At 37.9% G+C, this 16575-nt stretch overlaps 1 protein-coding gene across 3 annotated transcripts in view; it reads left to right on the top strand.

Annotated features, from left to right (window-relative positions):
* Positions 1–507: 507 nt before the first annotated feature.
* The window catches only part of LOC139952315 (uncharacterized), a 70611-nt gene continuing 54543 nt past the window's right edge, over positions 508–16575 (top strand). For 2 of the 3 annotated variants that reach the window (XM_071951414.1, XM_071951416.1), the window contains exons 1-2: positions 508–621; positions 10283–10510. The gene's annotated coding sequence lies outside the window, so the exon portion shown is untranslated. Of the gene's footprint in view, positions 622–3673; positions 3760–10282; positions 10511–16575 lie in introns of those variants that run through there. The other variant, XM_071951415.1, reaches the window with a different exon arrangement.

Raw genomic sequence — 16575 nt, forward strand, 5'->3', positions numbered from 1 at the left:
GGCCACATTCTTGACAACGATCACTCTCCTTAAAAATAAAGGCGAGGTATACGTTTCAAATAATTGTACGAGCGATGGACAAAAAAACACGAAAGAACAAACACTCCGCACAACACAAAAAGCAATGGAGAGGCAAATGCTACATATGTCAATTATAGACAGGATTAAAACCTAGAGTTAGAGACATCATACGGGTTATAAAACAAGAAGCTAAATGGAGATGGGCTGGACACACTGCCTGAAGAAATGACAACAGATGGACAACAAGAATAATGGATTGGCAACCAAGGACAGGGAAAAGGAAAGGAGGTAGACAGAGAAGATGATGGAGAGATGAACTCAATGGTTTATGCAAGAACAACATGGACCAGAACTGTACACAATATAAATTAATGGCATTTAGAAAAGGAGGGCTACATCTTACACTGGACGAACACAGCCTAAAATGTACGCAACAGAAGTAGTGTGAAACGAGGCAGTGCCCGAAGGAGGGCGCTGTGCCATGTTCCCTTCATTTTGTATAGCTGCTTCGAGTTCGCAGCCTTTTCTGCCCACGCTTCATCGAAGTGTTCAACTCGAGTGTCTTAAGCCGATGACCCCGGCCAAAGAGACAATTAAATGGTGAGCAACTAATTAAGCTTGTGACATTAAATATAGTTAAAGGCAGTGGACACTATTGGTAATTACTCAAAAAAAATATCAGCATAAAATCTCACTTGGTAACGAGTAAAGGGGAGAGGTTGAAAGTATAAAAGATTGTGAGAAACGGCTCCCTCTGAAGAGACATAGTTTTCGAGAAAGAAGTACTTTTCTATGATTTCGATTTCGGGACCTCAAGTTTAGAATTTGAGGTCTCGAAATCAAGCATCTAAAAGCACATAACTTCGTGTGACAAGTATTTTTTTTTCATAGTTATCTCGCAACTCTGATGACTAATCGAGCTCACATTTTCACAGGTGTGTTATTTTATGCATATGTTGAGATACACCAAGTGAGAAGACTGGTCTTTGACAATTACCACTTGTGTCCACTGTCTTTAAAGAGTAATTTAGGCCTTGTCACACGAAGCACCTTTTGTGGGCAACTTGAAGGCAACCAACTGCAGCGCAGTCTACAGACCAATGAGTAATTTTCAAACAATATCGTACGATCACCAAGACAAATACGTGAACATCCAGATGTGACTGACTTTTCTTCTTGTTGATTGCCTGGAACTGGTTGCCTGTATACTGCCTCGTGTGACATGGCCCTAAGAAGCAATTGGAAGGCTTTATTTGATTCGTAAAGTTTCACTTCAAGTATTGACAAATTATTGTGAAATCATCTACCCAATCACCCTGACCCCTATACCCTCAAAAAAAAAAATAGCAAAATACAAATTCATCGCTAACACTTTTGTAATAAATTTGGAAACAGTTTGCCATTTCGTACTGAGACATTGTGGTGAATGAGAAGGCGCCCCCTATCTTTATCTAAAAGACTACATACTTTATCTGGATCCTGCAAAGTTTGTAACTCAAAACAGCGCTCTCTGATAGCAATAATAGGGTTGGGAAATACATGCTGACTTGTATGTGAGTGCACCACACTAAGGATAAACCCTTGCGCAGAGCTTCCATTTTAAAACATAAACCAACAACTTGTTAGCTGTACTGTCGTTTTTTTTTTTTTTTTTTTTCTTCTTTGTTTTTGTTGTAGAGGCAGGCACATTTAAAACAATAATTATTGTTGGTTATCTGTTTAAATGTTGGTTGCTCTTAAAATTTGGTGCACACTCATAACTTGCAACAGCGCCCTCTAACTTTGATGGATTAGAGAACAACTAATCGATGCGCCCTCTGGTCTCACTCTCCGCATAAGCAACAAACAACTCATTGACAGCATATATAGTTTCGCAACGGTAAAGTACTTTGTGAATGTACCACTGGTTTATTCATTTGTACTTTTAAACAATCAACTTTGTGCAGTTAGTTTCTTCTAATTTTTCATTAAGAACAAACGAAAATATCAGGTCATGGGCCAAATTTCCTAAAGCCTGCACTGCAAAAACGTTGGTCAAATCATTTGTTGGGCAAAGTAACTTCAACAATTATTGGTCGATAATTGCCCAACAAAACAAATAATTGGTCTTGTTGGGCAAACATTTTGTTTGCCCATTCTTTGTTTAAAAGGCGGAACAAAAGTTGGGCAAGTGTTGGGAAAATATTTCGTAATCTGAATTCATCATAACTGTTGGTTACACTTTTGCTTATTTAATGGGCAACTTTTTGGTAATTTTAATTAATCTCGATTGTTGGTTAAAATTATGCACATTAGTTGGTCAAAATCGTCCGATCATGCGCACTACGATTAAAGAGTTGCCAAAAAGTTGGGCATTAAACAGGAGAACAAAGATATTTTCCAACATGGCGAGTGGAAGAGTGGCTGTGACGAGCGGGGTTGTCCAGTGGATATAGATCCAATTTGAAGGTGAGTTTTTAACTAAATATGAAGTTGTGTTTTCTATTCAGTCGTACATAGTCGTGACAATTGCAGAGCGAGCAACACATTGACACTACTGTGATAGTTTCAGTTTTATCATGCCATTATGTGCAACGCCGGTTGTGGCATGTATGCGTGGTTGTTGTGTTGCTTTGTGTATGAAATACATGCATGGAACTATCACTGCATTGCTTGCGCTGCAACTGTCACGACTGTGTACAACAACTGAACAGGAAACAAACTGTATTTAGTTAAAAACTAACCTTCCAAAGCATTTACAAACCATTGAGCACCCTCACGATTTTGAGAGAGATGCCAAGGTCACAACTCACCACCGTTTGCCATGGTGGAAAATATATTTTATATGCCTGGTTGTATGACGTATCACAGGAGAAACTGTAAATCAAAGGGTTAAATACATTCACCATTTGTTGGATAACACCGAAAAAGGTTAAACATTTTAACTAGATCATGAATAAAATCATCGCCCAATAAGTGGGTATATTGATAATTATTAAAAACCCAGAAAATGGGTAAACAAAAAATTACCCAACTGTTGGTTACCAAAATATACCCAACTATTGATGATGAAATATTACCCAATTATTTGGCAATCAGAGCGCCCAACTTTGATGGGTAAAACTTTGCCCAAAAGTTGGAGGAGTTCACTATTCGCCCTTAAATGGGTAAAAAGTTGGGCATTTTTTTACCCAATTTTTTTACAGTGTGTAAGCACAAAGAAAACTCGCTAAGCACAGAGTGGTTTTGCTCAGAAGAAACAGGTTACCAGCCCATGATTTTGTATTGTTACTGCTGGTGCCCGACTCAATTTTTGCTCAGCGAATACTTTTTTCAAGAAGTTGTGTCTGCTTAACAGCTTCATGAAATTCTGAATCTAAACTCCCTTTTCCCTTGTTGTTTTAGTATGAAACATATAGTGTATGTGTGTAACTGACTGTGTAATGACGAGATGTCCAGAACACAGTTTATCCACAAAACCAACTTCCCTAAAATCGATAGGAGTAATCCACTTAGCATTTGGAAATGTCAATATGGCGACCCCGTTTTCGGGATTCCAAAGGAGACCGGACAATGGGAAAATACTTTATGTACATAAACGATATCTCGAACACTACTATAGATGAGTTTTTTTTTTTTCAAACTGTCATTTTGTAATCAACCGTCAGACGATCGCAGTGCAACCGCCACGCCATAACTGTTCGATAAATTACTCTGGTTTACATACAAACTGTTATTGTCAACGAAGATAATTTGAAGGTAAGTTATGATAATGAACCGCTTCTAAAACCATACATAAGCCTTGGGGTATTTTGACTGTGAATAATTAGGAACTGGCCACCATCTTCTACCAATTATCTAACGGTGAAGAAGCTATTGACTGTTCGCAAGACTCTTAAAACTGCTTAGAATAGTGAGGTTGTTTACAGAGTCCTTGCTGTTAGAGATGAACCAAGTCGCCACTTGTAATGGTCGATCATGCTACCGATGTTTATATTGTACTTCACTAACATTTTAAGAATTGAAGTTGCGAGATTATAATGGAAGAAAAAACACAACTGTCACACACGAAGTCAGAACAATTTCTACAAGTTCTTCTGGCATTGGGCCTCGATATTATAGGCACTTGGTTTTTGTTGTAATTATCAAAGACTAGTATTCTCACGTGCTTTTATCCAGAGTTAATGCAAAGACAACAAATCTTTGAGACTGTTGACTCAAAATGCTCATCAAAAAATGCGAGAGATAATGAAAGAAAAACACACTTGTTGCCTTACAGATGCCTATTATAAAAGAATTCAGTCCTGAAGTCTTTTATTGCTTTAGTGAGTGAAAACATTTACCCATTTATGTTGCTTCAGAGAAAGTAGTTTCTTACAATGTTTTATACTATCAACCGTTCGTCATTGCTCTTTACCAAGTAATTTGTTACAATACAAAATTATTTTGAATAACTACAAACATTGGTAGTTACTCAAAATATTTATCAGCATAAAACCTTACTTGGCAACGAGTAATGGGGAGAGGTTGGTGGTATAAAAATTGTGAAAAATGGCTCACGCTGAAGTGGAGTATTTTTCGAGAAAGAATTAATTTTCCACGAACGAATTTGATTTCGAGACCTCAGAATTTGAGGTCTCGAAATCAAGCATCTGAACGCACACAACTTCGTGTGACAAGGGTGTTTTGTTTCTTCTTTCATTATTGTCTCGCAACTTCGACGACCGATTGAGCTCAAATGTTCACAGGCTTGTTATTTGATGCAAAATTATGTTGAGATACAGCAAGTGAGAAGACTGGTCTTTAACAGCAAGTGAGAAGACTGGTCTTTAACAATTAATTACCAATAGTGTCAACTTGACACCATTGTCAAGGATCGTATACTCTCACTTGTTTTGAGATTACTCGATGTTTATCTTAATATTTGATTTCACAAAATAAAACCCTCACCAAAGTACTTTAAAACACATCGAAATAATTGATTTTACTAATGGGATTCACCAGGGAAATTTTCAGCCTCATTTACATTCAACAGAGGGTTCTGAGAGTGTACTTTTTTGTTAACGCCATGTACGAATCGATCGACGGAAGATAAACTCTTGGGATCGATTAAATCCCACCGGCCCAGACTTATAATTACTTGTTGAACCTTGAGGATGAATTAGGCAATTTCTTTGAGAACAACTTTCGGGAAACATCTGACAGAAGAGGGCAATACATTCATCCCGGTGTCGCCCTTTTTTACAAGAAAGCATTTCTACGAAACGAAGCAAGGCTCGAAGGTAAACATAGACAGGGTTCTTTTCATATGTAATGAAAATGTGTAGTCACGACTGTTCGGGTGTGCAGGAACAAGACGTTGGCGGCAAACTGAGGAGCAATAATTGATTAAAAAATTATCTCACAGACCTACTTTACAAACTGTGGTTGATTGTTCGCTTGGCCTATTTTCGCATCATGGTTTAGTAACCAATCAAATGCTTTGCCAAGTTGTTCTCGATCTTGAAATGGAAAGATTGCTCGTCGACAGGTGGTGTGGGTTTCCTGAGCACGACTTCACTCAATCCTGTTTGGCTATAGATTAGAACACCTGTACACTGCAATGGATATTGTTTGTATTAAAGGGACATTAGCAACAATATTCTACAAATCTTAGACTCTTATCTGATCTTGTGTAAAGCTGGATTTGAAATTTTGTTTCATTTTACAAAATGGGCGAACTTAATAAACAGTACACATTTTCTTGATATGTATGTGTATTAACTCTTTGTAAACTTGCGTATTTCCCTTTGAAGAAAAACTGTCCTCAAAGCCCCCAGTCTCCTATATCATTTCACAAAGTGTGCATCCACTTTCAATGTGGAGATCGGCTCCAGGCATTGCGATCATTATCGTGTAATGAAGACAGTTTATTGTCTGCAGAATTTACCGATCTCTCCATCCAATACTGGCCCTCGGGTACTAAAGTCCTCCCCGATACCGAGTCGAGTTATACCGCACGACACCCAACTCCAAACTTCTCAATTACCATCGTTCAATTTAGGGCTAAATTAAAGGCACTGGACACATTAATTGGTATTTGTCAAAGACCAATTATCTCACTTGGTCTATCCAAACATGTATAAAATAACAAATCTGTGGAAATTTTTACTCAAATTGTCATCGAAGCTGCGAGAGAATAATGAAATTGAAAGAATAACAACCTTGTTGCACAAATTTATGTGCTTTCAGTCGCTATATAAAAGACTTCAGGTATGACGTTTTTAAACAATCGAGTGGGAAATTACATCTTTCTCAAAAAGTACGCTACTTCAGTGGAAGTCGTTTCTAACCATTTTTTGGTGCGTGTATAGTATCAACAGCTCTCCATTGTTCGTTACTAAGAAGTATTTTGTTTAAAGGCAGTGGACACTATTGGTTATTACTCAAAATAGTTAGTAGCATAAAACCTTTCTTGGTGACGAGTAATGGGGAGAGGTTGATGGTATAAAACATTGTGAGAAACGGCTCCCTCTGAAGTGCTACAGTTTTCGAGAAAGAACTAATTTTCCACGAATTTGATTTCGAGACCTCAAGTTTAGATCTTGAGGTCTCGAAATCAACCATCTAAACGCACAGAACTTCGTGTGAAAAGGGTGTTTTTTCTTTCATTATTATCTCGCAAGTTCGATGACCGATTGAGCTCAAATTTTCACAGGTTTGTTATTTCATGCATATGTTGAGATACACCAACTCTGAAGCCTAGTCTTTGACAACTACCAATAGTGTTCACTGCCTTTAACCATAATTTTTGAGAACTTCCTGCTTTGGATACATTTATGCCGCCAGGGTTCTAAAGAAATGAAGGTCTATTATTTCAGATGAATTTCATCCTGTGAATAGTTTGTTTTAATTAATGAGAACCAGGTAAACGACAAAGAGCGATCAAAGCCGAATCCAACCGTACTCGCAATAGTTTTTACCCCAGTGCAATAAGGTTACTTAATGATTAATACTTTTTAATTTGTTTTCGGGGGGTTGCAATTTTTATACTGTAATTGTCTCTCTGCATAATGTGCGCCTACTGTTGATTTGTTCGTCATGTATGTCTTTGTGGTTAAACGTTTTGTTCTGTATTTTTTTTGTAATTTTTAATATAAACTCACAAGCCGAAGTGAATTTTACTGTATATGTTTATTGTGTGACAATAATACAATTGGATCGAGTTGAATTGGATTGTTTACAGGGCCCATTTTCATAGAGCTGCTTAAGCAAAAATATTTGCTTAAGCAGAAATATCCTTGCTTAGTAAAATCAGAGTACCGGCCAAGACTCAACTCAATTGTTATGCTAAGTAAACAACAGCTAAATACCAGTCACAACCAATGTATATGTCATGAAATTTTGTCCAGTAACATGTGTAAAATAAGCAAGCTATTTTCGTGCTTAAGAATTGGCCCCTGTTTGTTTACTGATGTTAACTATACTTGCAACAACTCGCTAGCCAACTATTAATTCCCCTTCAGCTGCTACCACAAAGTGATCAGAGACATATTTCATATCCCCCAGAGGTGTATAATATAACTTACCTGCAAACCGTATATATTACAAAGGCTTAGGGGCACTGTCAATTCTAATAAAATAAGATTCAAGATACTTTTTTTTTTTTTTTTATTATCCTTTTTTCAGATAAATATCTCCCTGGACATGAAAATAAAGAAAACATACCAGGGTCACCGTAAAACCACTAATCGACCCCGCACGGCCGCCATTCCTTTCAATACCTTTAAAGTCGATAATGTAAATTGTCAAGGCCCCTTTTTCAAACTGTAAAATTGCCTTGTTTTTCTTCTTATGAACACGAAGTAGTTGTCGTTATTTACTCTTGAATGGTTCGTGCTTTGGACATTTCGTAGACCGAAACCCCTCCCCTAACAAATAAAAATAAAATAATACAGTCTAAACCCAGTCGTGTAACTTTACTTCGCACACAAGATCTCTTGCAAACCTAGTCTGTTTTGCAACAAGAGATATTTTGTACAACATTCAGTGAGTATCAAGGACAAGTAAAAAATAAAAATAAATAGTTATCAAAAAGATTCCCAAAGTAATATTTGTCAAAACATGAAAAGATAAAAAAATTGGTTTATTTTTTGTTTTCTTCTGCAGAATCAGGACGAGTTGACAGCTCTGTAATAGACTCTTTGTCAACAAACTCCGGGTTTGTTATAACCTCGGACCGTTCGAATATTTTAAAATCCCTTGAATGTGATGAGTTGGCCATGTAGGCTTATGTATGAAATTCAAACATTTTATGAAGTTCAAACGTGACACGCTTCTGCCATACACATCGTTAAGAAGTTGAAGTTGTTCACTCATAGTTCAACCCGATCTAGCGAAGATAAAACACAATCCTATTTTCATAGTACACAACTACTTCAAGTGATCCTTCACCTTCAATCAACACACTTACTACTTAATCTTCACAAAAATCTTAAGATTAGCAGCTAAACCAAAGCTTACTCTCACATCCGATGCATGGACACACATAACCAACCAGGAAATCCCTTTCTTGATCTGCTTCGAGATGTCCACCTGATAACTACGTCCTCTTCAGATTATGAAGAGATCCAGTTCTACTTGTGACCCCAAAACGCAGCTCGTATCACAACTGCAGGAATATATTGAACACGATGAATTCAGTTCTATAAGCCTGCTTTATAAAGACCATGGGTTTGAAATCACCCCTTGTCGTGTTCAATTACACCTCGACGATGCGACACTGTTTCCTGGGGCTGTTAGTGAGTAGAGAGACGTTCAGAATTCATGATGATCCTGCGAGGACATAAACAACAAATGACCAGAAAGTTTTGCGGCCTTTCATCCCAAGTCCACGTGCAGCATGATACGTCGTGGTGTTTCAGTTAATCAAATTGATCAAATTGATCTTCATTATGCTTATTGTTATTAGTCCATTTGTGATTTTTATAAAATCATACATGAGAAGGAATTCAAGTTTCCGGTCATTTCACTCGTCTTGCGATCATCTTATTACATATACTCGCTGAAGGTACTAAAGTAAAATAAACAGTATAAATAAAGTAAAATAAAGTTAGGGGGGTGGGTTCTGACCTGTTTTTTTTTTTTTTTTTTTTTTTTTTCTCTCAATATTATGACTTCATTCAGATGGAATTATTACAAAGAAAATGTGGTAGTGTTCTAGTGTGAGCTTTACAAAAATCAATGCATTTCAAGACTAAAATTTAATAATGGTATTTATTATCCTGTACACCAGTACATAATGTGTATTGTCTTCGGCGTTGCTTCAAGCGCAACCTCTAAGTGCGAAGAAAACAACGCGGGGAAACTAGCGGTTGCGGTAAATCATATTTCACGATACAAAATTGTCTGCACACATACTCCTCTTCAAAATAGGGGCGAGAAAAGTCAAATCAACCATTTGACTGAGTATGAATGGATCTTTATTGAATGTTCGTTTTACCCGCCAGAGAGACCATTAAAAGGAAATGTAATCATGATGGATGCAGAGTTCATCTGATTGCATTTCACAAAAAAACTTCTTTCTTTGCACGAAGTTTGTACAGCGTTCACAGGGCAATGACATTTCCTCTTAGTATAACTCTGTTGTCCCCTTATTAAAACCTCACTTCGGAAGTCCCTTGTACAGTGAACAGTGTAGTAACCCAATATTAATATCATTTTTTTTTTTTTTTTTTGAGTATTGCAAGAACCTTAGCAACATATCGATGTCTACCCCTGATAATTTTAATACCGTCTGAAATCCCCAAACCGCTGGGCAGTATCAAGGGACAGTGGGCGTCAAGAGCAACCGACTCTCTTCAATAACCACTTGAACATGAACACATTGAGTTTCTTCAACTCACCTTCAAGATGTTTTTATTTTATATCCATATAACCCCCTACATAAATTATTTGAAACTTAAGAGGGGGTGATGTCTAAAATAATGGTGGGACTAAGGCTTGCACTGTTACGGGTACATATATTCCCTCTTCCATGCTGAAGACACGCCTGACTCTGTCCACTGTCTACCATTTTGTAAAAAGTGCGTTTGAAGTACGCACTGCGTTGACCAGTGTAGGGCACACTGCATAAAACACAATATTACACGAGGAAATCTTAATGGGTGACGGCGTCAGGTAATTGTGTATGTAGGTGTTCGGAACACACCCTGATCAATCTCTTCATTTTTAAATCATCACAATTTTTCCTTTTGTAAACATAAAGTCTAACAATACGTTCTTGTTCAACTTCGCCTTTCAGGAGAAAATCCCGCGAGAATACAAACCCTGAACGAGCGAGACGCACAATTAGAGCGCAACAGATGACCATCGATTCTTCATAACGGGTCAAAGAATCTACTTCAGCGATAATATGAGACCATCGGGACCTGAGGAATCACAGTCAACAGGGTCCACATCTGAATCCCGTATACAGGAAGTTCACGGTCGAGAGGAGATGAACCTCTGAGATACCAACTCTAAACTGAAAGTAGGTTTCTTCTTTCTACGGTTCAATTGTAGCGTATTGCGTGACACAGTCTTGACATTTCTCGGAGCGTTAAAGGCAGTGGATACTATTGGTAATTACTCAAAATAATTATCAGCATGAAACCTCAATTGGTAGCGAGTAATGGGGAGAGGTTAGAAGTAAAACAAATTGTGAGAAACAGCTCCCTCTGAAGTGAAGTATTTTTCGAGAAAGAAGTAATTTTCCACGAGTTTAATTTCGAGACCTCAAATTTAGAATTCGAGGTCTCGAAATGAAGCATCTGAAAGCACACAGCTTCGTGTGACAAGGGTAATTTTTTCTTCCATAGTTATTTAGCAACTCCGACGACCAATCAGGCTCAAATTTTCACAGGTTCGTTATTTAATGCGAAGACTGGTCTTTGACAGTTACCAATAGTGTCCATTGTCTTTAAGAGATAGTTTACATTAATGCCAATGGTGATTTGTTTCCCAATAAATTTTGTTGTCACTTGGTTCGAAAATGTAGAAGAAAAAAATATATATTTAGGCGACGTGATAATTAACTTTAGAACCCTTCTGTGATTGGAAAAGTCTGGTTCAACTTGAGTAAGACTCTCGACGAGAAACTCAGTTCTGAAAAATAAGCTTTTGCCTTTATAGAGCGCCTAAGTTCTCAGAGGATGCAAAGCGATTGGACGTTTCCTACACACATCAAATCACATTCAAAGATGGGCCAAAATAATATATTACTGTCGACGAAACAAGTGAGTCTTTACAATGCATTGACGGAACAACATTTCATTTCGGTTCGGAGTCGCCTGGATTCTGACTATTAAAGTTCCTTCGGGTACTAACGATCACACTATGGTGTCTCCTTCATTAATAACTGTAGATGGGGTTCAGGTTCCGGGTCTGACTCTAACTGAGCCATGGTTCTAAACGCAATTTAAGTCCGGTTCGGATTCGCCTTGATATCTCCTATAGTTCAAATGGTCCATGTATTAAGGGTGGTGCCTCCTTCATCAATACAATGATTCAATTCATACCACAAGTGACATCCGGAGTTCCGGGTGAGACTCTCATAGGAGTCATAGTTCTATATATGCAACCAAAGTCTGGTTTGGATTCGCCTTGATCGCTCCTGGTTCGAATGGTCCAGGTAATAAGGATCACACTACACAGTGCCCCCTTCATTTATACGACAACTATACATTCAACCTGTTCGTGAGATACCGCTTAGAAATCTACACAGTTCACAAAACTGATATTTTGCCCGGTTGGGCATTCAATTGACAGACCTGCTGCGGCTGATAATGTTCATACAGATCGTCAGATACCTCGCAATTTCAGTTGTTGCTTCTGTTTACACCTCATTCGCGTCTTATTCACGGGGTTTATTAAGACCAGTCGGAATTGTTAAACTTTTAGTGGGAAGGTATCCGTGGATTAATGGATACAAGACTGAGCTAGATCAACAGCAAAGGTGCCACGGAGCAGTGTCTGTGTAGCACGATCTCGTAACTGGAAATCGATGCGTGGCAAGAAAAAAAAAAAAAAACAATTCTTACAAATTAATAACTGTAACAAGATCTGGATTTTTCCTCAGAACTTATAATCAAATTGTTGTAATCAAATAACTTGTAAGTAGCTTGTTGCTGTATATGATGGGGACATTAATAACAAAATTTAGTACAACTATTTATGTTGAATATCGTTTCGGTTTTTACATTGCTATTACACCGATGCCTACTCAATATTTTCCCGAGCTCTGTGGAAAAAACAAGTCACAAGTGGTCTCTGTTGACATCTGTTCTCTAACGGAAATTTATTCGTTTTGATTCGCGTTTCAAATCTAAGTGAATATAAAAATGCGAAGTTAACTATGTTTTTATTGGGGAGCATATTTTCCCGTACGATCTTCTACGTGGATCGTTATTTGAGCTTGTTTTCTGCTTAGAAAGGTTGTGTTCTTTCAACCCAGTCAACAATCTCCATTACCAAGAACTGTCTTTAAATTGAAACGTTGAATTCTTTAATCTAAACAATCTTCACGAACTGTCTTTAAATTGAAACGTTGCGCGACGATCGAGAGCATTTTGTAATATTAACGTCCTCCTATAGGCCTACCGCTACGTGACATTTCGCTTCAAATCGCATCAACCCACCCACATCGCAGGTAAACGGTTAGTTATATCAAATTTCATTCGCTTCTCCCCGCTCATCCTCGCGTCGTGTCCCGCTGACAATTTGTTGGATTTCAAGAATCCATTACCAGCGATGTAGCCGTTTACGATCCTACTCGCCACATCCCCTGTAAAAAAGCAATTACTCAACAGTGTGGTGCAGCCCCCAAGAGTACATGGTTCGATATATTGGGTTGGCAAGCACACTTAGTGATTCACCGTCGTCACGGGGACTTGGTCGGGACACGAGAAGAAGGACGAGAAATCCAGGGTCTCATTTGCTTCGAACCGTTACCTTGAGGGGGTCTCAGTGACACGGGTGTTGAATTCAAACTGAAGTTTCTTTTGAAACTGTTACATGACCGTTGTTTGCACTTAAAGCCATTGGACCCTTTCGGTAAACAGTATTTTCCAAGGCCCACGCTTAGTGTATCACAACTTCTATATAAAATAACAAACCTGTGGAAATTTAGGCTCAATCGGTCATCGGAGTCGGGAGAAAATAACGGGAAAACCCATCCTTGTTTCCGCACGTTTCGCCGTGTCATGTGACATGTGTTTAAAATAAATCCGTAATTTCGCTATCGAGAATTGATATTGTTTTACTGTTTTCTCAAAAAGTAAAGCATTTTATGGAGTAATATTTCAAGGGAAGTCTTTCACCACTACCTTCTGTAAGCCCTGCAAGTTATTTGTAAATCTGTGATTTTTATTTTGTTCTGTACCGAAAGGGTCCAATGGCTTTAAATACGGCGTATAGGGATCGAGTATAATATCGTATCCCACCGGACTCCATCGAACCCTTACATTGTTTTGGCATTGAATGTGCAGTTTATTATTATATGAAGTTCGAAGGTTCTTTTTTGTTGATAGTTTGTACTTTGTGAGTTAGTATTTAAAAAATATAGTGTAACATTGAAAAATGATGAAAACAATAATATAGGCGACAGAATGCAAATTGTTTTGGATTGTTATAATCCAAACCCTCTAAAAACAGTTTAAATTGTAAGGCCATAAAAATGCAAAGATTAGAACATAACTCGCAACATTAGGAAAGTTAAATATAATGTTAATTGTAAAGTCATGTTGGCGTCAGTCCGTCTCGATTTTACTCACTATACTTGATGGTCATTAATTGTACCCTCTTATTTTGATGTTTGAATAACTGTCTAAATGTTTCAGATGAACCACAATCACCTTCCAACCTGTAGACAGAATTTAAACATTTAATTCCAAGTCACGAACTTTCTACCCCCCCCCCCCCATATCATTATGCCTTGAATGTGTAGCACTCAGTGATGCGTTGCACACTCGCAGTCCACGGCAAGATCGATAGTGACGTCTTGGCTATTTTGAGCAAGTTTGCATCAATTATCCGTCTAGGCAAAACAGGTGTCAAAATGATATGTGTGCACTTCTTGGACACTTTAAGACCCCATTCTGGACTGCTAGGAACTGTCATAGACCAGTCTTCTCACTTGGCGTATCTCAACACATACATACAATAACAAACCTGTGCAAAATCGGACTCAATTGTTGGTCGTCGAAGTTGTAAGATAATACTAATATTGAAGAAATTGTGGATATCACATGAAACATCTCATATCATATAATACCGAACGTCAGGCCGTTAACTATTTTGTGCATTTCCGTTGCAACAGCTAATCTTGTTTTCTCTTTGCTACAATGCAAACAATTCAAAGTGATATTTCATGTTCCATATTGTAATTGTTGCGTTTCCAGTTCACTTCAACCAGATAAAAAAACAGCTCAGTTAGTACAAGAAAAGTAGTGGGATCGCTAGTGGTCAATTCTTACATCCTAGTCAAATAAGAGTTACTGAAACATTTCTTAGCAGACCTGATTAAAAAAAAAAAAAAAAAAAAAAAAAACGACATTGATGTATCAAACCTTGTGAAGCAATCATGTAGACCCTTGAGTTTCTCTTGCGAAACATAAAACCTCTAAGGCTAAAACTTGTCATGAAATAGCCATACTCAATCATAATATGACTGATAATGACATGAGCTGATAGGCTGCAGGATTTGCTATTGGTTACATCGCAATAAGCTCAGAAGGTGCTCAATTCTAAATTGCGTGTGCGTCGTCGTATCTGTCAGGGGATGTTTTTATCGCCAGTCGGTTTAGTTTACATAAAAACAAAAGTGGCCTAATTGGTAAAAATAGACGCAGTGATCACAAATCACCGTTTGCTTCTCACCTGCCCCCATAAGAAACCATTGTTGTTTTCTGCTATTTCAAACAAAAAGGCTGGATATGCAAAATTCATACTGTCCAACATAGATTCAAAACAAGTGTTAATGATACTCCTTGAAAAAAAAAAAAAAAAAAAAAAAAACAGCAGGTTCAGAATTGACAACCGAGACACTTAACCATTATTGCTGAGCCCTTCGGATGGAACGTTAAACCGTTGGTCCCGTGTGTTTTGTAACTCACGTAAATTAATACAGTGCAGTCATCGAATGAAAAAAATGTTTCGTCCCGATGTTCCTGGTTTGATTGGCTGTATAGTGCGCCACACTACCTTGCAAACCGTGGTGATATATGTACAGAAATTGGTCTCATACTTGACAAAACGTAGCTCCACATCAATAGCTTGCAGGGAAGATACTTAATGATAAAGTGCATTGAGCGTCATCGAGTGGCATTTGAGTGCTATAATAATGAGCAACCAATAAGTTCATAGTTTACCACACTACCCGTTGTGTTATACCCACCATGACCAATAACATCTTCCTGGGGGGGACGAGGTTGACCTTTACTGGACATTCTGTTGTAATGTCACTGTGTTTAAAATCACGTCGGTACCCAGATACCCGTGTAGCTTCTATATGCGCACTCTCTAGCGGACCTATAGACAGGTTATTGGTAGACATCAACTAAGATAATTCAACAAACAGACCGGCTAATAAATCACAAATAAAGATTGATTGATCCTCTTAATTAGATTTAATGGTCAACTTTGTACGGAACAAATTCAAAGACGAGATTAAATGTCATCGATTGGTCTTAAACAGGAAGGATCCAGACTGCAATGTAAACGCAGGTAAATGGATCTAACACACGGAATGACAGTTTTTATCCAAACTAGTATTAGTCCAATAGTAACTCTTTTTTTGAGCAAAGTTTATAGGCAGTGGACACTATTGGTAATTACTTAAAATAATTATTTGCTTAAAACTTTCTTGGTGAAGAGTAATGGGGAGAGGTTGATGGTATAAATCATGGTTAAAAACGGCTCCCTCTGAAGTGCCATAGTTTTTTTAGAGTAATTTTCTACGAATTTGATTTCGAGACCTCAGATTTAGAACTTGAGGTCTCGAAATCAACCATCTAAACGCACACAACTTCGTGTGACAATGGTACTTTTTCTTTCATTATTATCTCACAAGTTCGAAGGCCGATTGAGCTCAAATTTTCACAGGTTTGTTGTTTTATGCAAATGTTGAGATACACCAACTGTGAAGGCTAGTCTTTGACAATTACCAATAGTGTCCACTGCCTTTAAAGCACTTCCAATAGTTATTGTCCGCAAATCTAATTTCTGATTTGGTCACTATGGCTTTATTATCAATTACATGCTATATTATATCGGCGGCACTGACGTAGACTAGGGTGGGGTTGGATGGTTCACCCTCATGCACTGCATCTGGTTTCCTTCTCATTTCAATGAGGTCCACTCGTATCTGATTACAAGAACCTGACCAGAGAACCAAATTGCACATTGGCCTGCAAATTGCACATTTAATGGCTTCAACATCGGCTATGCCCGGAACTCTCAACTGTTATTATTACTGGCATGGTTTAGTTAATAAAACACTGCATTACAGCGGCATAAAGATGAATTATACAGTTTACAAAATAGTCGTTAAAAACATTA

Source organism: Asterias amurensis, chromosome 20 (genome assembly GCF_032118995.1).
Source record: "Asterias amurensis chromosome 20, ASM3211899v1".
In the NCBI taxonomy this organism is placed as follows: Eukaryota; Metazoa; Echinodermata; class Asteroidea; order Forcipulatida; family Asteriidae; genus Asterias; species Asterias amurensis.